Genomic DNA, 24,898 nt, shown 5'->3' with positions numbered 1-24,898 from the left:
ACTTCTTTAGAATGTATTTCTGAGCAAATTAGCTATTCATGACAAGTTAAGAATACTGAGGCTAACATCTCCTGGACGATTTCTTAGCCATCATTTCAGTCTCTGTGAAAATATTGCTGTTTAATCAGCTCTTGCTAACAATTATTTTTCTCCTTGACAAGCACCTTCTGGGACTTCAGTTCACCCCCGAGATTATTATTTTTTTATTGTAACATTTTATAGACGATAAGGAAAAAGGATTTAGAAAAAGAAAATAACTGACTTTTCCTTCCAGGCAGTTATGATGTATGCATATGAAATATATGTGCACAGAATCTAAATTTGATGTTACTCCAGTCATTTTATATCAGTGGTAGCGGTGGAGTTTCACACATTCTCATCATTACAATCCTCCCTCCTTACCCCTCCACCCCCTCGCACACACACCCTGTTGCCACACAAAAACTGACCATCTGGTCAACATTTAGAAAGCAAAATAACTGTGATTGTAGATGGAAGCACCTAACTTGCTGAATGCCAGATACTGCAGTTTAAATAGTACCCACAAAAGGCTTGCTCTTCCTATTTCTGAATTGCTCAGGAACATCTGCAGGCTAGCAATCTTTTTTTTTTTTTTTTTCTTCCCCTTCCCCCTAATCATTGGAAAACACATTTTAGACTTCCTGGAATGACTTTCACCTGTCCTATTTCTTTACTTGGCTTTCGTATTAGTTCTGCCTGCCATTTTTTGGATGCCAAGGGATATTCTCTTACTAAGTTTCCAGAATACAGGAACATTGAATCATGATTTTTATGTTTTTTCCAATGGCAGAAAAGCTGCTGCTGCAGAAGTAAGTGCAACTCAGTCGGGTGGCTGGGGAAGCAGGGTGGGGGAAGCAGGGTGTGGTAAGCAGGTAGGCTCCAAGCATGCTTTCTGCCTACAGTCACGTTTTGTGTTAGACTTACGGTGGGGCAGGTTAGAAACCCACGTAAATCTGCACCTCCTCTTGCTCCCGAGATCATCTAGCTGACATTGTCCTCCTTGCTCTGTCCCCAAGCTTTCTCCAGCATGCTGCAGAGTCCATCGCCTCCAGCTCAGGAGGATTACCCAGCGCAACCTCTCCCCCAGGCTTAGGAAACATGCGGCTCTGAACATGGGGGAAAACGGGGTAAGAATGCAGTGCGCTTTTTTGCCTGGATGTGAGATGAGCTTTGTGTATTCTGATCCCGAATGGAGGAACAAGCTGTGCACATACTAGAGCTGGACAGAGAGGAATGATTTCTACTGTGCCTGAGAAATCTCAGGCGAATGATGAAAAGTTAACGAACCTGCTTGGCTGAAATGATAGGGTAGAAAACTTGCATGTATTCAGATGAATGTGCACGTAGGCATTTTCTAGTTGCATCATGGTAGAAGTAAAAAGTCCTTCGTTTAGCTTTGTTGAAAGTACAACCGTTGACTGGGGTCAAGGAGAAGTCTACTGCCAGTCTAGCACGTTATCTTCTGCAATTACTGCAAGTACAAATACTGCTTAAGACAAACACTGGAAATAATGATTGTTATCTTTTGAATAGTTTCATATCTCATTTATGCAGCTCCTTTAGTCAACAAAAATATTTAGGTACTTAAGTAGACTGTACCTTTTGTTTGTGGGAAGTGCTTGTATCGCATCAAAACAGCATCTAAAATATCTTAGCTGCCTCTGTTACATTGAGGCTTTCAGTTTACACTTGTATGTTGATGGTACAGGGGTCTAACTTCTCTTTCTTTTCTTTGTTTATTTTTAATTAACTTTTTTATTGCTTTCGGCACACAAAGCAGTCAAATTATAGCAGTTAGAGAACATTAGTGTACAGCGATACAATCCTCCATAAACAGTAAACAAGGGAATGTTTCTTAGGCAAGGTTTGCACAACTTGCTACCATACATGAAAGCGTTACTTTGCCCATAGGGCATGATTGATGGTATATAAGTCACCAAAAGAGATAAATGACTGGCGGGCGAGTGGAGGAGTCCCTCATTAAACAGCATTTTGTAAATGAATTGACTTGGTAAATTGGATATGCAAGAGGTAAAAGAAATTGTTCTAAATGCCAAAAGAACTTTCCCAAATTCTCCTAATAAAATTTAAATTTAGATTTCATTTATAAATGGGTTTTAAAGGATTAATACAAAAGTGACCAGGCTATTGATTTTTCCATCCTAGGAATGTTTTTGAGATTGCTAAAAGTTTGCAGATGAAGACAGAGCAGATTTTCAAACTTCTTGTGAAGCTGGATGGTGTGGGAGGGCAGAGACAGACAGACACACTCACTCACTCACTCTTCACCAATTTCCATCCCCTCAATGGCATGCTGGTCCAGGCACGTCTGTGGCAGTGGAAGACTGAACTTCAAGTCCTTGTTCAACTTGATTCAGACTGCTTGGCTTCTGCGTTCAGTCTAGCTAATACATGCCTATTAGCTACCTTAATAAATTGTTAGTTATAGGTTTGAAGACTAGAAGAGACCATTCAATCATTTTGTCTGACCCCTTTACAGCATAGGTCACAGAATTGCCATATTAATGACAATTGATTGCTGTAATTAAGGGGTCGAATCAGTGAAGACATTGCTTAGAACTGTGGGTTATACTCACATCTAATAACTTTTCTAGATGGACTGCTACTGATGCTGCCACTATCCTAATAAAATCTGTTTATCATTGATAAACTTGTCCCAGAACCTCTTTTTCATGAATAATAATTCTTAAAGCAAATTTAGACATGGTCAAAGGTGGCCTCTACTTTTGAATACTGTATGTGCAGCTTAAGATAGTCTAGGCCTTATTTCAAATGCATTACTTTCAAATCAGTAAATACTCGTTTCCTGCACAGGCTGCCAGGACTAGGCACGTGGCGCTTTGTGCCACAACCGCTGAAGAGTGAAACGAACATCTAGAAATAGAGCTGCAAAAGAGGGGGAATTTTCATCATGAGACTTTGAAATTTTATTTCTCCCCAAAACAAAGCCAAGAAAGATAATTTAGAATTTTCTATGACACGAAATAGTTCATAGTATGTTGATTTGTCCTTTCCCGTGTTTTAGAATATAATCTTGAAAGATAATGGTTAGGATGAATGTTTTGAATTAGCCAGAAACAACTTGATTCATTGGACCGTTCTTTCTATTGAAAAGTCAGGTTAAAAACTTTCCTTCTGCTCTGGCTGGAGGCAGTCTGTGAAAATGAATTTATACTGTTCCCTTATATATTTCTTCAGCATTTATGATACTGGTAGGGGTCAAGTGTGCATGTGAATGCAGTGCTGGACAATGTGTCTCAACCGTGGACATCGGAGGGAGCAGTTTTGGTGTTGTGAGGTCAGTTCTGGCTCGGTGCTCGCTTTAACTCTGGGTTCTTTTGCTGAGAATGACAAGGGGTGCCTAGATTAGCAAGATGTTCTGGTGCTTTTTTTATGTAGCAGTATGTCAGCTGGGAAATTGCCCAAAACTAACGTATCTGATACAGGACATCGAAGAGCTCTCTTCTTTTTAACTTTCTGTCTGACCCAGATTTGAACTGATGAGCTAGTATTTAAAATGCTCGGCAATAATGACCAACCTCCACATTATCCAGGAATTAGAATTGAAAGACAACTACTTTGGGTGCTTACTCACAAGCCTTTCTTAATGGGCTTTTGTCTCCAAATCATGTGTCTGTAGAATTTAGTTGAAAAGCAAATGCTGTGGAAAATTTACATTACACCCCTGAGTTTCATTGAGCAGAGAGCACTTTTCAATTCAAGAGTGAGCTGCAAAGCTTAAACCAGGCAAAGAATTCATTATTTTAATGATAATAATTTACACTTGCATGGGAGCTTTCATCCAAGAAAATATCATGTTAGAATTTTTCCATTCATAGTCTCTCCAAGATGGGGTAATTTCACCTTCTTAAGTATGTGTATTATATTTGCCTTTGCTGTTTGGGAAGGAAAAAATGAAGATTATTATAGTTTGTATAGTTGAGTGTTTATTATAGAAATATTTTGCATTTATATTGTAGTTTTCTTTAAAATGTGAATGTGGCTTTGAAACACTAGTTTAAACCTGTCAACACCGCTATTATGTAAAATTAGTCCACTGCTGTATACTTGGGGAAACTGAGGTAATAACCTCCTGGGTCTATTCTGTTTCCTGGGGGTTTTTTCTATTCAAAGTAGATTGAAGCAATAAGTGGTTTGCATCTCTGTTAATCAGGTCCTGTTAACGAGATCAAATCTAGTGGTCCAACTCGGCCGTGTCCTCAAATATAAAATCTTTCCTCTTGAAAAGGGACTTCTCATCTGCTTAAAACAAAGTACCTGCTGAAGTGATTTGTTGAATGCAGCCGGCAGGCCTAATGCTTTGCTGAACTGGAGGGCAAGTCTGTGGCAAAACTGGGGATGGATGGAACTGTGCAGCTCTTATTCTTAGGGCCTGGTCTAACACACTTCATAATCGGTGGAGATTTTTTCCATGATTTCAGTCAAGCTCTTGAATATATTCTGCTATATATATGCAAGGCAGCATATCTTTCTTTTCTTCCCATACATGGTAAATGGAGCCAATTTTGCCTCTTTTAATATATTCCCTATACAGAAGCTCTGTTTTCTTTCAGGTATTGTCTTTTTGGAGACTCTGCATAAATATACAAAAGCTTATTTCTAATTTTATCTGGTTTTTCTTATGCAATTCTCTATGCACTATTTACTTGTTCAAAAAATAAAATTGCTCTCCCCGCCCCCCCCCCCCCCCCCCCTTTTTTTTTTCTCCTTCCCCAAAAAAGCTGCAGGGAACCTTTCATTTAAACATACGCAAGTAGTATAAGGCAGACCAATAACACAAAGTCAAAGCCATTTCATAGAAAGTGTTTCAGAAATGCTAATTGATCTAAATGAGCTTAGAAAGCATTTTACAGAGAAAGGATCCAAAATACAGAATGGATTGCAAGATACATCCCCTTAGTAATATATTACTGCAGGGTTTTGTTGCTGGGTTTGTATATCAGGTTTAAGTACTAGTCTTGATTAGGTCATAAAGATTTCATAGATTATTATTGAGTTGGTTTTTTTTTTTTTTGCTCTGCCAGTAATCTATTTTATTAACTGGTGGTTGAAAGTGACAAATTTTGATCAAACGTAAACTTTTAATGTATTCCAATTAGTGGATGGATATGGCATTACTATGTCTTGGTTTGTCATTCTCACAAGTGTTCCACTGCTTTATAAAAAACCACCACTTTGGCTCTGTAAAACTTAGAAAACACTCTAATGTCATCACTGAAAACAAAACTGTTAAATCAGTTAATCATTTCAGTCACATTCTACTTGGCAAAGAAAGAACTAACATGTTTTCATTATTTATTTTCATTTGCAAACTGGGTAAATACAGGAAAACCCCAAAATGATAATGTTGGACTACCTATAGGAATTCATTCAGCACAGTAATAATTAATAACTTGGGTGAATGAGTTTGTTAGTGCTATACCTGGAAAAGCAGGGAGTAGTTTTTGTTCGTATTTGCAGGAGAGTGAGGTAGAGTAGTGATTAAAGGTCATATTTAAGGAGGTGGTAACCATTCTGCAGGATGTAGCTGCTGGTCCAGGGAATCAGTGGACATCTTTGGATTGTCTGACGTAGTGGATTCTGTTCCTTGACCAGAACTAGAAGCATTCCACAGATTGTCCAAAGGTATTCCAAAATGCATTTCACCCAGGAAGTCCCAGTTTTGTACACTTGACAGATTTTCAGAACAGAGTTTGGCCCTCTTTGGAAGAACCATTTTTCTATCTGTTTAAACCACTGTCACAGGAAGATGGCCGATTGCCACCTCAGAATTCTTTCTGCCAACTAACTTGGGAGGAGAGCCGTAGCAGTTCAAGGATTAGATTGCATATCCTTCTCAGCAAGCAGCATCTGTCAGAGAAGCTAGTCTGTTGAATTCCAGCAAATATCCTCAGTAATGTCAATCCAGAGACCAAGGTTCAAGAGGGACTTAAAACAAATATGTGGACATAACATTAACTAAAGCTCTTCATTACTTGCAAGATAAGTTTATTTCTCCCTATCCCCACTTCTTGCCTTGCTTTCTTTCCACCAGCGCCCTTATTAATGAACTGTGAAAGCTGACATTTCCAATAAGGAACAATTAAATCTGAAACTAAATTAAATGAAGTCATTCATTTACAAAATAATAGCTAACTAGCATGAGGATGGAGAAAAATGATTGCAAGTCATGGCGGGGGGGGGAAGTAAATTTAGTCTGACTACATTAATGTTCTTTAAATACTTCTGCTGCTCAGAAAATTAAATGGGAAACATCTTATTAGGTATCTTACATATAAGGTAGTAATGTGCATATTCAGCATGACAAGTATTACAGGATGGAAATCCTTCATAGATGTCAGCGTCAGTAAGGTACGGAAATTCTGAACTTTCAGCGTGTTTTTTTTGCAGAGGTGCTACAGCAGGTCTGGAACAAGGAATGTAATGGGATAGGTGCGTTGAATCTTATAATGCTAGTGAAAGGCAGTAACGATGGCCCTGCCAGCCTTCAAAATGTTTCAGTAAGGCTCTAAGGCTTTTTAATCCAGGTAACAGGGTAATAGGCATTGTCTTTAGATGTTTGAGTTGAATGTAGTTAACCACATAGCAGTATTTTCCCAGCCCCAATGGAAGGAATTTGCTGGGTCCTTCTCAAAAGTGCTTGCAAAATAAGAACAGAAGCAAGAACTCGTCCTAGGGGAGTTGATTCAGCAAATTACTGTGGACAGTCCTCCAGACAATCGACTTTTTCAGCCTTTTCTCTGTTATACTTCATAAGGATGGAATTCACTTGAAACTTCAGTGGTTCAAGGCTTAAGTACGTCTGCCTCATTTTCAGTGTTCTGATGGCTTTACGTGGATGTAAATTTTTTTTCCTATATGAGAAACTTCAGCCAAAGAACTAAATTTTTGAAAGCTAGTAATCCCCAGCTGATATTAGGTTATTGCACATAAAATCCAGCCACTCACACTTGTTGCTCTCGCAGTTGGATTTTTTTCAGGCTGTACATCCAACGTGTACCCAGCATGCTGATCCCTGTAAAACCAAACCCAAACAAGATATGCAAACACTGTTAGGAGCATTATGGAAAAGAACACACATTGCTTGATTTTAAGGGAATGCTAATTTGCTGTGACCAATGCCAGCTTAAGGTTTGCCAAGCTACTTAATGCATTTTTATGTAAAAATGCTTTTTAAATTTATCTGTGAATCTCTCAAGGCTCAAGTGAAATTTGCAATCAGTTATTCTTACAGGGATTTGTAGAATTTGTAGCTCTTCCATAAGAATTTGAGTTTTACTTGAATTAATCTAAAAACCTCTAACCTTCTTACATACATTTTCCCAAAACCATGTGTGCTTCTCCCCCGCAGGGAATATTTGAAAAGGAGAGTTAGAAAGAGAATTGGACCCAGGTTGAAAAAAAAAGCATTGATTTCCTCAGTTATACTTAAGGCCCTTTCCTTTTATAAAACAAATAACCTGAATAAACATGTCAAGGAAGATTAAAACCTCATTAAAAAGTGTAAACAGAGTGCAAAGAAGGGGGGGGAAGCTTGGCTGAATTGAATAATGGTAATAATAAAATCACTAAACAATATTGCTAGTTAAAAGTCCTGTTAAAGTGAAAGTACCATTGAGATGGGAAGCAGAGCTGCTGTTATCTAACACTCAGGATGGAGATTTCTTTTCAATAATTTGATAACATTTTAATGAATAAATTAATAACATTACCCAGGAAATGGAGTTCATAGATAAAGTCAATTCCTTGCCAGTTCCCAAATCTAATCAGAGAAGTTCTGTTCGGGAATGGTCAGCAATGATGCATGTGTTCAGCAACATTTTTCCCTGCCCACCTAGGAGGAGACACAACTGCTGAGGCTCCCGTTATGGCTCTGCATGCATAAGAGGTTTACTTCACAATATTAATGCAAATTATGGCTTTCAGACTGGCAATTATGCATTTTTATTTTACTGAAGTGAGCAGGACTGTTGCATATATGTGTTACAGATGCTAAAGAAAACAACTCTATCTTCTTTTTAAGTGAAGTACTTTTAAAGACAAATTCACAGAAAAGGAGAACTATGACTTGTTATAGAGGAAGCGTTTTAGCAGATTTTGAGAACAGGATGAAGTTGTGTTAATGTATTGCCAAGGCGTGTCTCAAGATTTTTAATTTAAATGGGTAAGGGAGGGGAGAAGAAGTAGAGGGAAGAAGTTAATGAAGGACAGGGCAAAACAAGGGCAGAGAAGTAACGTTTCCATACCAAATGGCAGGATCAGGAGAAGGAATTATTTTTTTGCATTTAAGGTAAAATGTAATACAAGAGGAGGACTGGATTCTGACAGCACAAATACCTTCTGATTATCACCTTTGTTTCACTTCGACAGAAGACTGCAACAGTAAATACTGTAATTGTTTGCCTGGCCTTTCAGTCAAGATCAAGCACTGGAATTTTAATAATAAGACCTTTATTCAAGGCTCCAGAGATACCTGAGATAGTGATGAATGAGCTTGTATGCCTTCACAGCAGAGTCCTGTGTATGCGAGGGTGCTAGCTTGAGTGCCAGAAAGAGTATAGCTGTTCCCTTGAGCTAATTAGCCCTGGTTCATTCTCTTAGCTTATGAAGGCATTGTGTGATGTAGACAATCTTTTGATGCCAAAACATCATCTGTAATACAGTGCCCAAACAGCACTTGTCAGTTCAACAGCCCACCTGACATCTGGAGAAAACCACTCTGTATCCTTTTGTAATAACAGGATGTAATCCTCATCCTCTTCAAAATATTTGGCAGATAGCTGCTCTTTGTCTAATATCATCCTTGTGCTGTCAGACTGCTTCCTATTTTTTTCCTTTGCCAGGTCTTCCTAACAAGACTTTACAAACCAAACCTAGGCAGTGTTGGCACGGGACAACTGCAGCAAGGAAGCTGCTCCGGTGCAGGACCAACGTGTCGCTGGAGATGCAGTCTGAGTGACTGCGCCTCTTCCACCTCTTGCCTTGACCTTCGTGAATGCTTTTCCTCATGCAGTTCTCTCAAGCACTTCACACACACGGTGATTCTTAAGCTGTAATGCTAATACAGAACATTATTTCAATGCTGAAATTTATTTAATATTTCTGCCCTGATTCAGGAAGGTATTTTTCACGTACTTTCAGTGCTTGAGAAAGCAACCCGAAGCCTGTCCATTTAAACTACCTCACAAAGGTGGCTAGCTGCATTTCATGTAAAACCCAGTGGGGTTTCCTGCAGAACTTGCCCAGGACCACAAAGATAACATGCTTGTAGAGAAATCAAACCCATGTTTAAGCATTCCGCCTCCAGAGCTTCATCTACTCAATCGTGTTTCCCAAACCGTTTCCATATGATGCCAACGATCCTCCTTGCAAAGCAGTCCACTTCAAAATGCAGTCATTGTATATAACATGACAGATAGGTCTTCACTAGGAATAGCGTATTCTTGTTCCAGAACTTACGGTTTGCTTTTTGTTCTGTCAAGTGTGTTTGGTGTGAAAGAATGTCAAAGTCTCATTCGAAGCCGGGAGAACTATACTTCCCTAATCACATTGTCAAGTATAGCAAGTTCCCTGCCTCGGGGTGAGGGATTTGTTTATAAATAAAAGATGTTTATTTTCCAGCCCTGGTTAAGTATATTAATGTAAATGCTGCTGTTATACTTGCGCCCTGTAGACATGACTAGTTCTCTAGGGAGAGTGAGAGAAAGGTGCATATAATTACTTGTTTTTCACTAATGACAGCAATAGATTCACCTTGATCTGCCTAATGGTATTCATTTCCTGCTAATAAGTCACTATAAGTTTATTCCACGAGTTTATATAGATCACAAGCTGCTCGGATTTGATTAGCAAGATGTTTCATATATGATCCTGCAAATGGATCAGTCTGTATTTGAATGATTTTCAGTCTTCTCTAGGTTAAATTTCATTAAAATGATTACTCTGTGCTAAGTGCATTTAAGCAAAAGCTCGAAGTCTCGCTGGCATTTGGAAAGACTGCAAACCAGAAAGTTAGTTCACGTTTTTCTTCCTGGGGCTGATGGGGTAACTGTGGATTTTTAGACGGGCCCCGCTGCTCTGAGGTACTTCAGCTGCTGGAGGCTGCAAGGGGAGTTTATAATTGCGGGGGACTGCCGGGCAGGGGCTCCTGTGAGGGCACAAAGGCCTCTTCCCTTCACTGCTTTCAGCCTGCATGTCTGGGGTGAAGAACAGACTTGGTTCCACTTCTCTGTGTTTGCAGGTTGAGCCTACAAAAAGAAAATCAAGCTGGGTTGGTATGGGCAGGTGGAGGCAGTTAAAATTCAAAGCCTGACTGGTGGGTGGGTGCTAATGGCCCCAAGGGCCCAGCCTGCCTCGCCGGTGGGGAGAGGAGCTGGGAGTCGGCTGGGTTCAGGGCTGTTTGTGGGAGAGGAGGGTGCTGGTTGGGGTGCATGAGCGAGGAGGCAGCCACCGTCCCGAGAGGAGGCAGCAGGCAGGAACCTGTGCGCAGGGAGTGCACCTCATAATGTCATCTGTGAGAGAAAGGAAAACTGCTGTAAGTGACTGAAAAAACCTGGTGCAAAGAGGGAGGATAACCCTTTTTAAGTAGAAAGTAGTAGGCTGAGTATGGCGATTTGGGTTGGGAAAGGTTCTGAGTGGTAACTTGCTCCATACAGCAGAGGGAATTTGTGTTTTGGAAATGCTGGACAAAATGGCGGCTTGGAGGAAAGGCTGAAGGCTTCCTTCCTGCCTGGATTTTTGTCCTTCCCCTTGGAGTTTGGTAGCCTTATAGCAACCAAGAGCTCAACCAGAGCTCAGTTTGGGCAAAACATTATTACTTTGTCATTTAATGAGAAGCTTCATCATGGGCTTGTCTGAAAACAGTAAATATCAGCACTGTGAAAGGTAATGAAAGTGGGTCTTTTACATACAGGCCCTCTGCAGCAAAACAATAGTAGCTCTTCTCTGTCTATTGCTATTTATTGCCTACCCTGGACTTCCCTTGTCCTTCTGTTTAAATGTTTTTGTATAACTGTGAAAATCCTGGTCAGCATTACTAGTATCTTATGACTCTTACCATAAACTTACATGCTCTTTATTTTAAAGACTATAATTGTTTGATAATGAGGAGGTTTATTTTAATTTTAAAATACGTCTTTAGTCCTGGTGGCTGCCAAGGGAAGTTCAAATACCTAGTAGAAGTTGTTTCCTGTAACAAAAGGCAAAGCAATACCTAACGCTTCGTGTTAGTAATAGAGCAGAAACTATCATGAAGCTCATGGAAAGTCAGGAGATAATGCTGATGGGTAAATGAGACGGATAGCAGGTACTATCAGCACAATTTTGGAGGAAGTCATTCCATGTCTTGCTATCGCTATATATGAAGTGGCAGTGTAACACTGGATGGGAAGAATCATCCCCCTTACTAAACACTAGTAAAAATACTTCGAAGAGGAAGAAAAAAATTGTTCTGATCTTTCATAAGGAGATACCAGGGCTAATTAGGAAAGAAAGGGATTGGACAAATTAAACATGATTGCACAAACTGAGTAATTCATGTTACTTACATGGTACTGTAAGTACATTACATGGTAATGTTTCAGTTTGTACTGGGGTTGTGTGATGATAGTAAAAACGCTACAAAAAGTAGCATACTCAGTGAATTTCAGCTCAACTTTGCAACGCAGAGAGGAAAGATGGTTTTATGTCAGAGGGGATGTAGGATGCTGCTGCTCGATAAGGTAAGACTCTCTTCATGCAGAAGAAAACAAATGAGTTTGTCGTCCGGAGCCTAGAAATTAGATGGCATTTCATACTGCTTTTTAAAAATACACAGGGTCTGCAATACCCAAGGAGAAATACCTTGTTTGGCTTTAATTAAGAGAGCTCACTCTATTTTGTGAAGGGAATGGAGTATCATGTTTTGTAGTTATTAGGTTTATTCGTGCACGTGTAAAATCATTTTTGCATGTTAATGCTATTTTGAGATTTTTGTGATCGTGTCCTCAGCCAGAGAAGTGCTCTATGATGTCTGAAGTACAGATCTGCTGTTAATTATAGTGAAGTGTACCTGAAGAAGTTCAAACTTGAGAATGGTCTCTAGAAAGGCTCTGCATTTTCATGGGTTGGCAAGATTTGGCTTTCAGACTTTATCTATATTGATGAGAACAGCAAGTCTTCAGTGCTAACTTTTACTTTTCTTCTTGCTTCAACTTGAGAGATGTATTTTATCATTGCAAGGCTGAAATTGTGGCTAAAATTGAGATGGTACTGACTGTAATGACTGCAACTGATTCTGCTTGTGTTTTCCTTAGGATTAGAAGGAATACAAAGTACAAACCAATGCTTTTTACTAGGTTTACCAATTGTGTGTTATACAAGAAAAGGGAAAAAAGAAGTTAAATCTTCTCAAAAGATTGTATTTTGTTATTGTTCTTTTTAATATTGGAAATTGGTTTGCTTTTCAATTGTTCCTTTTTTAATCAAATATTGCAGAGTTATGCTAGAAAGAGCAGTACTGCAATAATCTGTATGAGTCTTAACAGAACAGGCTTACCTAATGTTGAAGTTGCATTCCATGTAGTACTCTCTGGTATGGAATCCTTATGGGCTGAAAATTGAAACTGCAGGTGTGTTGAAAATTGGTTTTTGGAGTTTGCATCTGGCTTGGATATGTCAGTTGTGGACAGTGAAAACCTATTCACTGGCTTTGAAAACATGTTGATAATAATGGCAAAAATGTAGTGATGCAGCATCCAAGTGAATATAATTAGCATATTTGCCATGCTACTTAAGTCATTTATTCCCTAATCAGCTCTCCTGGAAGTTCCTTTTCCTATAGATCTCTAAATTTACCCAAGGATTTCAGGTATTAGTATTAGCAACATTAATATTGTTGTTGATGTTGACAGGACTCTTTAACTAGAGACCTGAAGTATGGCAGAGAAAGGTGGAAAAATACTGAAAAAAATGCCATACAAGAGAATTTGGATCTGTTTGTAAACTTATGTGCATGTCAACTTTTTGTTTGCTTTGTATTCTCTTAGAAAAAAATGCAATTCTGCAATAATTATTTAAGAGCCTTGTTATTTTAAAAGTGCCCATTAACCCAAGTTCAATTAAAAAAGAACCAGAAGCCTGGAGTTAATCTTTGCCTCTCTTTCTGGTCTTTAGGAGTGAAGTAATCGTGGTCAGGGATAGATACGAAATGCCGAGGACTCCACATTTGGAAACAGATTTTAACGAGCAGCTAGTACTCAGTGTTGTTGGGACATCTGTGGGTCGACATGGTGATGTGAAAGTCTAGTTACATGGGTCTTAGTTTTGGTCCAACGGTGTTAATTTTGAAACAGGGTGAACTCTTTACTTAGCTACCTCTATGGGAGCTTGAAAGCTCAGGTTTGATGTTTGTATTAATTTCTGTATATTAACATTAGGCTCTGTTGCAAGCATAAATATTTCTTACATAAAAAATTCAGCATTCTCTGTTAAGTATTTCAGAATAACTGTAAAATTGTATCAGTCACTTTAATTGACAGGCTCCTTTAGTTCTTTTTTGTTTTGAATAATTAAATCTTTCTATCTTCATAAAAATAACCCAAGCCCCTCAAAACCTGTGAATGTTCTTACTGTGTTCAGTCCCTTGGCAGTTGCCTGCTCTCAGAGTTTCTGTTTGCCTTATGGCCTCAAGGAAAAATTCACTGACTACTTTCCTGAAGTTTTTAGGTCTTGTAAGAACTCATGTCCCCCAGTGGTCCTTCTCCTATAGGTATTTCACACTTCAAACCAGTGAGACAGGAGTGCTCTTACTTTAGCATTAGGCTTTAGTCTTTGCATAGTTTCTACTGTTCTGTGAGAAGAATAATTAGCAGTAACGTGTGAAGTCATGTGGATCCCGCATGCTCTGCAGGGGGTTGGCAAAGAATCAAACCCATCTGCTTGGTGTAAGGATTTGGGATTTAGAAAAATCTACGTAAAACTCAAGTCTTGCAAGCAGATCTGTGAACATTGTTCTGTGTGCCTCTGGAGGATGCCTGCAGATTTCACTGAGGATCCCAGATCTACTCAAAGAACAAATGCATGTGGGTGCAGCCTGGTTGAGAGACAAACCAGTGAAATTTTGGTCCAGTGTTGCAGTTACCTTATATCTTGTATCAGATCTGTTCTCCTTTGGTTTTGTCTTACGTTTTCCAGTGCAGCTGTTGAGTAATGTACTTGTGTTTCTGGTCCTTTCAGAATAAAAATTCTATGATAAGAGATAATAAATAACTAACCATACATTAAGTTCATCAAGATACTCTGAGATGTTGACCAACATAGAAAGCTCAGTTCAATATCTTCCTTCTACTGTCAGATGCTGAAGAAGAAATGATATATTGCTGTCTTACTACTTGTTGAAGGCTTCTACTTCTTGTCAGGGTGCCTGGTCTTGATGAAGTTGTGAGATTAGGTTGAAGCAAACAACCTGCAATGCTTTCTTGCTATGATTCTCCTTGAAGAGGAGGTTTTAAAGTTTTAAAGGCTCTGCTTTGAGGTAGAAAATAGTTCTTGATAATCCTATCAGAAGTGCAACTCTGTAAATAGTTACTAGATATAGAATACTGCAAAACAGTGCTTATTTCACTAAATACCATGAAATTTAAAGAAGGAATGTGGGCTGTAATGAGTAAAAATGCCGCAGCAATGGGAGCCATGGTAACACTGATGAGAGGAGTCTCAGAGAAGAATCTAGGATTTTGGCAGTGGCAGCAATAGTTGTGGAGAAAGGCTGCAGCACACTGACACCCCAGATTGAGAGTTAGGGGAGCAGCATCCTATTCTGGGCCTGTTGTTAATGTGGAAGTAATGCTGCATTCAGGTTTACAATGGCTTTGGCTGCTGTTTGAGACACACCAGCGTATGGTTAACAGCCATTCCATCGCTCTGGTTTGGCCAAACATGTAAATTAGCTTTCCTTCATCTAATTAATGATCTTTCGTGTTTTCTCAGAGACATGGTGTTTAAAAAAAAAATCATAATTTAAAAAAAAAATCAGCAACTTGTAGATACTTTAATAAAACTTAAGTTACTACAAATACTATTAAATCTTATCTGGTTTGGCTCTACCTCAAACTGAAGCATGGTGAGCTGTAGGCTGGCCAAGAGGTACAATTTTGTATGATCAGTTTTGTGGATGACAAGGTAAGGGGGGTGGGATCCCCTGATTCCAAACACATCTGAAGAAAGCCTAGGGTTCCTGAATTAGATTTTAGTGCTTATTCTCCAATCCATGCTTGTTTTGTATAATATGGGGGGGGGAAGCTTCTGTTGCGATAATGCAAAGAGTAACCTTGGGTTTGGTCTAAGTGGTCATAGCAGCATAGTGTGTAGTTCAGTGACTCAATTCCTCAGCAAATAAATCTCTACTCTCAATTCTGAGTCTGGTAGGTATGAGAGATTCTGGCTGCAAAAACATCCACTTGCACCTTACTCTCAACAGGTCATGACACTAAATCAGCCTTTCAAAAGTAATTAAGAATCTTCTCATTTTTATATGCGTGTGATGACATGGAACTGTTTGACTATGTTTGTCCCTGTCTGTTTCTACCAGAGCTGACTGCTAAATATTTTGTCATGTGCTTTGTAAACACAGATAATCTGTGTCTGTAGAATTTAGCATTCTCTGTATGAAATGACATCAAATGTTCAGTTGTGGGGAATTTCCTTATTTCTTTTGTTGTTGTTTGGGGAGACAGAAGTTCTTCAGGGTGTTTTCCGTGTGAGAGAGTCTACCTTGCTGAGATTCTGCCCTTATACTGCCAGCTGCTGTTTTTCTGGACTTTAACAAAATGACAAAAAAGAAAACCTTGTTTATTAGCAGTAAACAGGATCCTGGGAAGTAACAGGGAATGAAGGAAAGCTATTAAAATAACCCATAAATGCAAATATAATTCAATCCATGTCAACTATGTAGCAAATACTGTGTTACTGAGTCTTAGCTCAGATGCCATCCAAGATCAGAAATACCCAAGGAGGTGGATAGGCACTGCATAATGACATACTTCTGGGACAGCAATAATTAAACGACTTCAGTTATTCTTGTTTCATTATGCAAACAGTATTACCCAGCTTGTTTTTTCAGATGTATTGGGTAACTCAGATCCTCTTGATGTACAGTTGTTTCATGCAGATTCAGGCAAGACTGTCACTTAAGCAATGTTTCTTTAAGGCTTGGATTCCCTTCTTCCCCTTCCTTCCTGCTCTTGTTCTCGTATTGACGTTATTCTTGTGGTGTCTAAGTGGCTGCAAGCTTGGAGTAAAATCTTGACCCTGTTCAAGTCGATGAGAGTTTTATCGTTGGCCGAAAAAAAGATAGGATTTAACATCTAATGATTATTAGAGCATCAGGCTTGATTCCTGTTGAGAAAAACACTTCTTATCCCTGCTGGTTCCAGTGTCAGTGACCTTCCTTCCTGTCCTCACAATCCCATCATCCGCAAAAATAAGTATATAAATACATTAGTTGAGGGAAGTTGGGAAATAAACGCATCCTCTAGTGGATCTCGAAGTGTTTGTCTTTCCTTATCAGCCCCATAATGATAGTGCAGCGATGGCAGCTTAATGATAGCAGCCCCAATGACGCCATTCAGTGCCAAAGAGGTGAAGATTGCACATTTTATTTTGGAAAATAATTATGCTGCTAATTACAGCACTTGACTTTCGTCCTTCCCTTCCCTGTGTTCTTGGGGAGGCTGGTTTGCTCAGCTTGCAAAAGACTGCGTCAGTTATTCTAAAGGTCAAAAGACACTTGTATTATGATTTGTAGTTGCTAGTAATAGTGAATAAAGTAAATATAGCATCATTTTGTATTATTTAACTCCTTGCTTAACTTCTGTGTTACTAATTCTATTCTATTGTGTGACTATAAGTACATACTTATCCAAGTGGTTGGAAGAGGAGAAAGAAACCAGAAGTTGAGATCTAAATTCTTCTGAGAAATTTGGAATCTGAATTCCAGATGTAGTGATCGGACCTAACGATGCAGAACCACCTGACCGTTTTTAAAAAAAGTACGTAACTGTCTACTAAGGACACAAGTGCATTTTGGGGCAAAGCAACTCTAATGCCATTTGAAAAGCACCGTAGCTGAAGAATCTTAGTAGATTGTGACTCTGTGTAGTTTTGAGATCTCAACTGGCTTTCTAAGAACTAAGAGTATGCTTGTATTTGAGTAAGCCAGCCATAATGTTTTGTACAGCTTTTTTCTTCTTTTTTCTGCCCCTCCTCCCAAAACCCTGCATGGCAGCTTTGGAGATGGACACCCCCCTCCCCCTTTACTTACACTGTTGTTCTTGGAGAACTTGGGAGGCCAAATAAAATTTCCGTCCTTTATTCTCTGGTCAGCTATTTAGTTCCAGGTTGTATAATTACTCTGGCTTCAGAATGCAGCATGTTCCATCACACTTAAGGTCAGCTGTACACCTTGATTCAGTCTTGATTCATTTCAATTTGCATAATTTCCTCAGCCCTCTATATTTCATTTAGACACCAAAGATTTAGTTTGGTTACAGTCTTACGTCATTTATCATTTACTTGTCTTTCAGAGTTTGATTTAGTCCATTTGGTTTACTTTTAAAGACTGATTTCTTATCCACGTAGTGCTTTATTCCATTGTAATTTTCAAGCCTTTGTATTTTCTATCTGGATCTTCCTTATTGTGATACTTATTTGATATCTAGAGATAAACTGCCTTCATCTATGATCTTGAAGCAAGCCATAAATTTAACAAGCAGTGTCTAGGCCAGAAACCTATACAGGAAGATTTGTATACTGATGATGGTTTTGCTGGTGCTTTTTCTGATAATTGCCATGTTAATGTTTCATTGTAAGTAGTCAGTATGAACTTGTTTGGAATTCAGGATTTATGTCTGACCCTGTTGCTGAGTAACTATGAGACCAGAGGCATGTCAGTTCACTTTTGTCTCTTATGCTCTAATTTTTTTTAAGATACTTTCTTTTTGGGTGTAGCAAATTGCAGTTGTACATTTAGTTTACAGCACACAGCAAAGTTATACCCAACTGCCTGATAATGCCAAAATGCTTGAACAAGTGGTGACTTGTCACAATTGCACAGGATATTTTTGTCTGGGTAAATTTTCTGGATCTGATTTTCTTTATTACTGCCTGGCAAACATGACAAACTATGTTGCTAATAATTTTCTTTTTAATGGGAAAATGTATGTATGGTACCGACTTGCAGAAATTTTCTACTAATAATATGAACCTTCCACTTAAGTACTTCACCCTAGCTGAGAAAGGTTTTATTTGTACTTTTTTGGCTTTAGAAAAACATTCCAGGGTAAGAAGAGCAATATTAGAGAATCAGTGGTCCCAATTCATTCCTCCCTAATAACTCTGCAATTTCTGGTCTAAAATAAAAATCTAATTACTGTCCTGTACCTTGCACCTACAACTTTAAGAACATGATTTATCAGATGAGATCATAAATAAAGGTCTTTGTCAGCAGCCCTATTTCTGATAGCGTCTAACACTTGATGCTAGGGAAAAATAATACAAGACTAGGGCAAATACCAAATAGCAAGTGATCCTTTTCCTGAAACATCTCCCCAGCTTCTTTGAAATAGCAGTTCAGAAACTTCAGGAGGTAAAGGTGGTATCTAGACAAATGTGTTTTTATTATCTCACGGTTGATGCTGTGAGGGAAATCTGTCCTTTAGGAATTTGTCCAATCTCTTTTTAAATCCCATACTGTCTTTGTTTTATTTTAAAATTGCTTTTTAGTAATTTCTCTGCATGGCTCAAATGCTTGCAAGACTGCATTAAAAATCATGGAAATTATCTGCTTTATGGTCTTTGGAGGTTTGTGAGTCCAATCCTTTTTTTGCAGTTATGAGGACTGAAGGTGTCCTCTTTTCTACCTCCTATTCAAAGAACTCTGGAGCTTGGGCTTTAATAATATATTAAGTCACATGGCAGTGGAATCACAAGAGATTCAGTAACACTACAGAAGAAAAAGAGGGGGGAAAAAAGTACCTTTATAGCCCTCTATAATTCTATTGTAAATTACAGCGCCCAAAATGCCTACCATATTCTTAAAACAGCTAGTAGAATGCCTCTCCTACTTGTGACGGCTCAGTCTCATGCTATCTCTGATGTATCCATGGTAAATATTTGTATTGTAAAACTATTTTATTGGAGGAAAAGCAGCCTGGCTGGTTTGGCATGGGGAATTGAGGGTAGCTTGTTTAAGTCTGCAAAAAACCAAAAGGCTTCTGCAGTAAGGGAGGGAGTAGTCCCTTGTTGGTGCCTGTAAGAAATGAGACCAGAACTCTGGGGTTTGAATTGCCTCAAGGGAGGCTCAGTGCAGCATCAGAAGCAGCTCTGTATCTGTAAGGCTAGTTGGGTACCAGACTAGCTGGAGTGTACTATAATGGTACACACACGATGCACATACGCTTTTTTCATGTGATTTTGAGTGGAAAACACTCTGTAGCTTATAAAGGGGAGGAGGGGAAAGTCTTGTCTCAAAGATCAGTAGTCAAGCAGGCAAGTTTATAACATTTTGTTGTTAATAATTCCTCGTTTCCTAGTGTACGTAAGGCCTGAATGGTTTCCATTTTGAACTGACAAAGCAAGTTGTTTTTGCAGAATGTCTTAGACTGGTGAGCATTTATAGGTGTGAAGGTTTCAAAAGCAGACTCCTGCTTTGTCTTTGGCGCATACAAGTGCCCTGTAAGAAGCTGACAGTGTAGTTACAATTTCTTTGGGATAATTGGTATAGCATGCTTAGACTGTCAGATACTAGCCTGCTTTATCTTTGACAGTATTTTTCAGTTTCTGCTGTCAACAAGTCAGTTGTGTTCCTTGATATGGATGGATTGAGCAATTTTGTAGGCATAGAATGCTGTAGTCTCTGCTGCCTTTTGATAACGTGTTTTTTCATGCTACCTCATCTTACTGGGCTGGGATACAAGTGGAAAGCTGTTGGTAAGAGCTCATCCATTTCATAGTGCTCACCTGGATCTAGATAATCACTCTGATGTGGGCATCACCGAATGTAACTAGCTGGGGAAAGTGTTCTTGTTCAGTCACTGAGGCGATGGTATTGTACTCTTGATTGCTCTGTGCAAGTTATTTGTGTATTGGAATCACAATGTTGGCAGTACTACGCGTAGGAACGCAGCTGGTGACGCATGGCACGCCCACAGGCAGGACTCCTATACAAAGAAGTGGGATGCTGTTAGTATTGCTGTGTGTGCTCTGGGGGCCTCTCTTACTGCAAGTGATGACAGCTCTTCATAATCCTGACCAGAGTAACTAGCAAAATCCTTGTGAAAATGCAATGAAACTGAAATCCTCCTCTTTGTGGTGGAAGAGTACAAAGACTGTTTGCTTCCAAATTCTATTTGTTTTATCAAAATCTAGTTTCTTTATTACTAGAGTAGTGCGTAGCTGTTGTGCTAGTCCTTTGCTGAGGGTGAATTTCAGAATGAGTAACTGCAAAGCAAATGTGTGTGTCAGAACATGCCAAAATTCAAACGTGTTTCATGATTCAGACAGCCATGTTGGGAATTTTTTTGAAGCCTGTTCTTTAGTTTATGTAATTCCAGTAGGAAGATGATGAATATTGGGTAGTGTTGAAAAGATCATTTCATTCTTCCCAGTGAACTTATGTTAAAGCATTTTGCTTAAGAGAATAAATGAGGTGTCATAACCTGAACCCATACTGAACGTGGCCAGAATGCTAATGATCCTGCATCGTTTTTCACTTGTGTCGTATGAACATGAAGTACTTATTAGCTCTCGGCTTCCACTGGCTCTACAATAAAAATGAAGTCGAACACTCTTAAAGTCTTCCTCCCAGCGCTAAACTTCTTAATTAGCCTACTGCTCTACCTGCCACTGAGTTGTAGATGTGGATAAAGGGGATAAACTCATCCATTCCGTGTTTGTCACCGAGGCGTCGAAGCTCACCGTTGCCTGGGAAAGGGTGTGTTTTGCTGAGCCGTGCCTGAGGAAGAGGGCAGGCTTGGGAATCGGTTTAACGCGCGCCTGGTGTTCGTCAGTTGGTCTGACAAAAGGCAAAACTGTTCCATGTGCTTCTGCACATCGTTTAGAAACATGTCTTTGTTACACTGAAAGAAATTAAAGAGTTTAAATGGCAGAAGGTGTAGGTCATTCCTGAAACTCCCACAAAGAAAATAAAGTTTTCAGTATTGTTCAAATGTACCATAGTTAATGGGTTAAAACTGCTATTAACAGCTTCATCCGAGCTCTTTTGCGTGGCAAATTTTGTCTGGCTCAGACTTTATTTTTTTATTTAATTTACAATCACCTGGTGAAAGTCTGCGCTAGCATTCTATCTAGACTCTATTTAATATGCACCAGAATTATTGTATTTGATATATATCAATTTTAAATCTGTTTCAACACAACCTTGAATGCCTTTCTGGCAGTATATCACTTCATCAGTTGAGCTTAACTAGAGCTGCTTTTTCATTTTTTATTGCTCCCATAAAATCTAGGAATGGAACACTTCGATTTTTCTAGCAGTAATTTTTATTACTTTTAGCCTTTTTTTTAAGTACTTGTCAGTGAGATGCAGTACTTTGTACAGAGTATATTTTTCAGCTATGCATTATATTTTTATTTCAATTTATTTTAGACAGAATGTATAGCATACATCTAAATAATACCTACGGTAGTTCAAATGAGTGTATTATGAATGTAATTAGAATGGATATAAACTCGGTTCATCCACCAGGATTGGTGTATTTCAGTTGCCTGCCTCTAGTCATACTCACTTTCAAGTAAGGCTTGAAAGGATAACTCATGTTACAGTTTTAATGTTGCACATAAAATCATATTGCAACACAGGAGGGGAAAATGAATTTATTGCAATTTTTATGTTTTTATTTTAATTTTTAGGTTTTTCTAGATTTTTCCCTGGAGTGTGTTATTGCACTACTTTTTATTTTTTCCCCTAAGAGCATAGAAATTGCCGTATTAGATCAGACTAGTGATCTGTCTAGCCAGATAGTCTGTCTTAACAAGAATGTGTGCCAAGCGCATTGAAGAGGAATGTGAAGGCCTACAATAGGCCTCTGTAGAAACAGCTTTTGTAGAAAAGTCTCCTGGTGGAAAAGTCTGTTCTAATCACTATTAATTCAACGTTACTCTGAGCTCCAAAGTATTTGAGTTCATATCCTTCTGTCTAAAAAGTATGGTTTTGTTTGTTGTGCCCTTTTGCACCATGTCTGATGGTAGGACATGGAGCATAGTCCGTCTTCTGTTCTGTCACTGTTCGAGACATCTTGTGGGCAAGTTATTTCATCCTTCTGAGCCTTGGCTGTTTCTTTTATAAAATCAGGTAGATGAGACAGATTATCTTTCTGTTTTGAGACCTATCTGTGAAAAATGCCATGGAAGTTCTATTAGTGCTATTAGATGTAAGATACTGTAACGTTCTTAGCATAACTCAGATACTATACACATTTGCGTATTTGTGTATTTCTGTCAAGTTCTTTTTCTTTAGTCTAAAGATGTCGTGATATGTTTGACAGTCAACTGGTGTACACTCTGAGGAAAATTGTTTCACTGGTGGAAGTTCTTACTTCCTGAAAGTTTAGGAGGGAGGAGTACAGAGGAAAGCAGAGAAAGATTTTGCTCTTCAGTTGGTTGAAATTATATATGTAGCAGTTAATGTTCATTTTAGAACATGCTTTTGTGCTGTTTCCATTAATAATGCTAAGCAAGAACCTATGTAACATGAGTTTAATGTTTCTGTAAGAAAACTGTGACCAGGTATGTCTAACAGTGTTCCTCAACTATATAGTCAGTGTCCCCTTGTTATTCTCATTCTGCTTAATGAATACGAATAATACATTTAAAATAATACCTATAATAATAGAATGTGAGGGGAGAACAGGAGCACTTTTCTAATTAGGGCTTTTGAATGACATTGGAAAGGGGTTCTGGGTTAAATCATCTTTCCTTGCTCTGGGTTGAATTAGCATAGATTTAATGCCAGTGATAATTTTATGCAATTGTGAGATCAGTGGTTTAATGCATCTGGCAGTGAGAGGGATTTTCTTTCTCTGACAGCACTGAATAAACCCCTGTAATCCTTTTCCTTTAGCTCTCTCACCCATCCAGACTTCAGCTTAATGAAAGGCCAAAGAAATCAGGAGTCTGCTGAGCATCTAGGACTCGAGCACAGGCAGAATGAGCTCCTATCTTAGCATATTTTGTGGTTCGGAATCATTAAAAAAGACTAATGGCTGGACTGGAGGGCTAAGTTTACATTTCCACCTCCTGTGTATTGCAGAAGGCTCCCATCATAGTAAAGTGTATATGTTGACTTAGTACTCTAACAGCCTGCTACAGCAAAATTGGAAGTAAAACAAGATAATCTGGACCAGTTGTGATTTTGGCATTTTACTTGAAATAAATTTGCAGCACTGCGCTATAGCTGGACCACTACCTATGAACCTCAACGTGGATGCCATTTCATTTTAAGGAGAATGGGATAAGATGTGTTAAAACAGTCTTTGAAGGGAAGCTGTTTATCCACTATCTCTGGTCATATCTAAATTTGGCTTTGAATCTAATGAGTGTTGGACTAGATTGTAAATCAAGGGATGACAAAAAAGGACTTGCAATCTTGTGGAGTTCAGAACTCTGTATGTGTGCCACAGACTTTATTTTAAACCAGAGTATGCTCAGGTCTGCCACTGTTCCCCACCCAAATGGATCCCTATTTTTTCCTGAAATTATGAGAAATTGTCAGGTAGGAACCAGCTTTTTGCTTGTGTTTAGGAAGAGTCTAGTGTTATTTAGAAGAGCCTAGTGTTTTGGCTATTGTGAAAAGACAACTGTGTGTTCCCGTAAGGACTCAAGCCAAGTAGAAATATGTACTTGACTTTGATTTTAGACCCTGTTGAGGGAGATTTGCTCTGAAGGTCCAGTCTCAGCTGAGTTATTAATCTAATGAAAAAGTGCCCATTAGTGCCATTTTTACACGATTGTCCAATATTTTCCTGGAGTTATTGTCATTGTTAATTGTATCAGTTTTGTTTCTGACCTTAAATTCTTGTCCTCAGAAGAGTCTCATGACAGCAAGTTTCGCTGCTCGCTTCTCTTTTATGAAAGTGTAGTACTTTTTATCTGAAAAGTTGAATAGAGATTTCTTCTCATCCATGTCATCTTAGAGTCTAAACAGCTTTTTCCTCCAAATTTAGCACTTGAATTCAAAACCAAAACACCGCATGTGTTACAAGTGTTAGGGCAGCCTTATACCTGAAGAGTAGTACGTGGGCTTGTTTACTCTCCGTAAGAGCTGTGCATATGTTCCTACAGAAAATTTTAGACCTTTAATGTCTGTGATTTTATATTGGGACTTTTGATATTGTGCTTCTCTTGACCATATAGACAAGTTTAATGCTACTGTCTTGATCTCTTAACAGTTAGTCAATTAATGTAATTTCACTCTATTCCTTACAAGTTATAACCTAATGATAATACTGACCAAAACCAGAAAAAAGCTGTGTCAGAAACGAGTAAGGTTTATTGAAGTTAGTTCTAGAAGTGGTTTTGTTAATAAATGGTGAATTTGAATTGGAGTGATTGGGGGCGCAGTTTTGGGTAGGGATAGCTTTGAAGGTTTGTATGCAAATGAGGTTGAATAGTTTATTTTCTGTTTGTTCTATAGAAAATGTGCTATGGTGCATGTCAAGAATAAACAGCTGCTGATGATAGTTCACACAACCAAAATACAACCTGCAGCAGGCGTTAAGACTTGGAAATCGTAGTAAGCATGTAACTATGTCCATGAGATCAGAGTACCAAAAATCCCAAT

The 24,898-nt window shown here is 38.7% G+C and overlaps 1 protein-coding gene across 1 annotated transcript in view; it reads left to right on the top strand.

Annotated features, from left to right (window-relative positions):
- Nucleotides 1–1,053: 1,053 nt before the first annotated feature.
- Nucleotides 1,054–24,898, top strand: part of LRRTM4 (leucine rich repeat transmembrane neuronal 4) — a 334,867-nt gene continuing 311,022 nt past the window's right edge. Inside the window, exons 1-2 of the mRNA XM_075736597.1 lie at nt 1,054–1,148; nt 11,712–11,783. The gene's annotated coding sequence lies outside the window, so the exon portion shown is untranslated. The remainder of the gene's footprint in view (nt 1,149–11,711; nt 11,784–24,898) is intronic.

This window comes from Balearica regulorum, chromosome 27 (assembly GCF_011004875.1).
Source record: "Balearica regulorum gibbericeps isolate bBalReg1 chromosome 27, bBalReg1.pri, whole genome shotgun sequence".
Lineage (NCBI taxonomy): Eukaryota > Metazoa > Chordata > Aves > Gruiformes > Gruidae > Balearica > Balearica regulorum.
The sequence above is the reverse complement of the archived record's forward strand: the minus strand, read 5'-3'. Positions and strand labels throughout refer to the sequence as shown.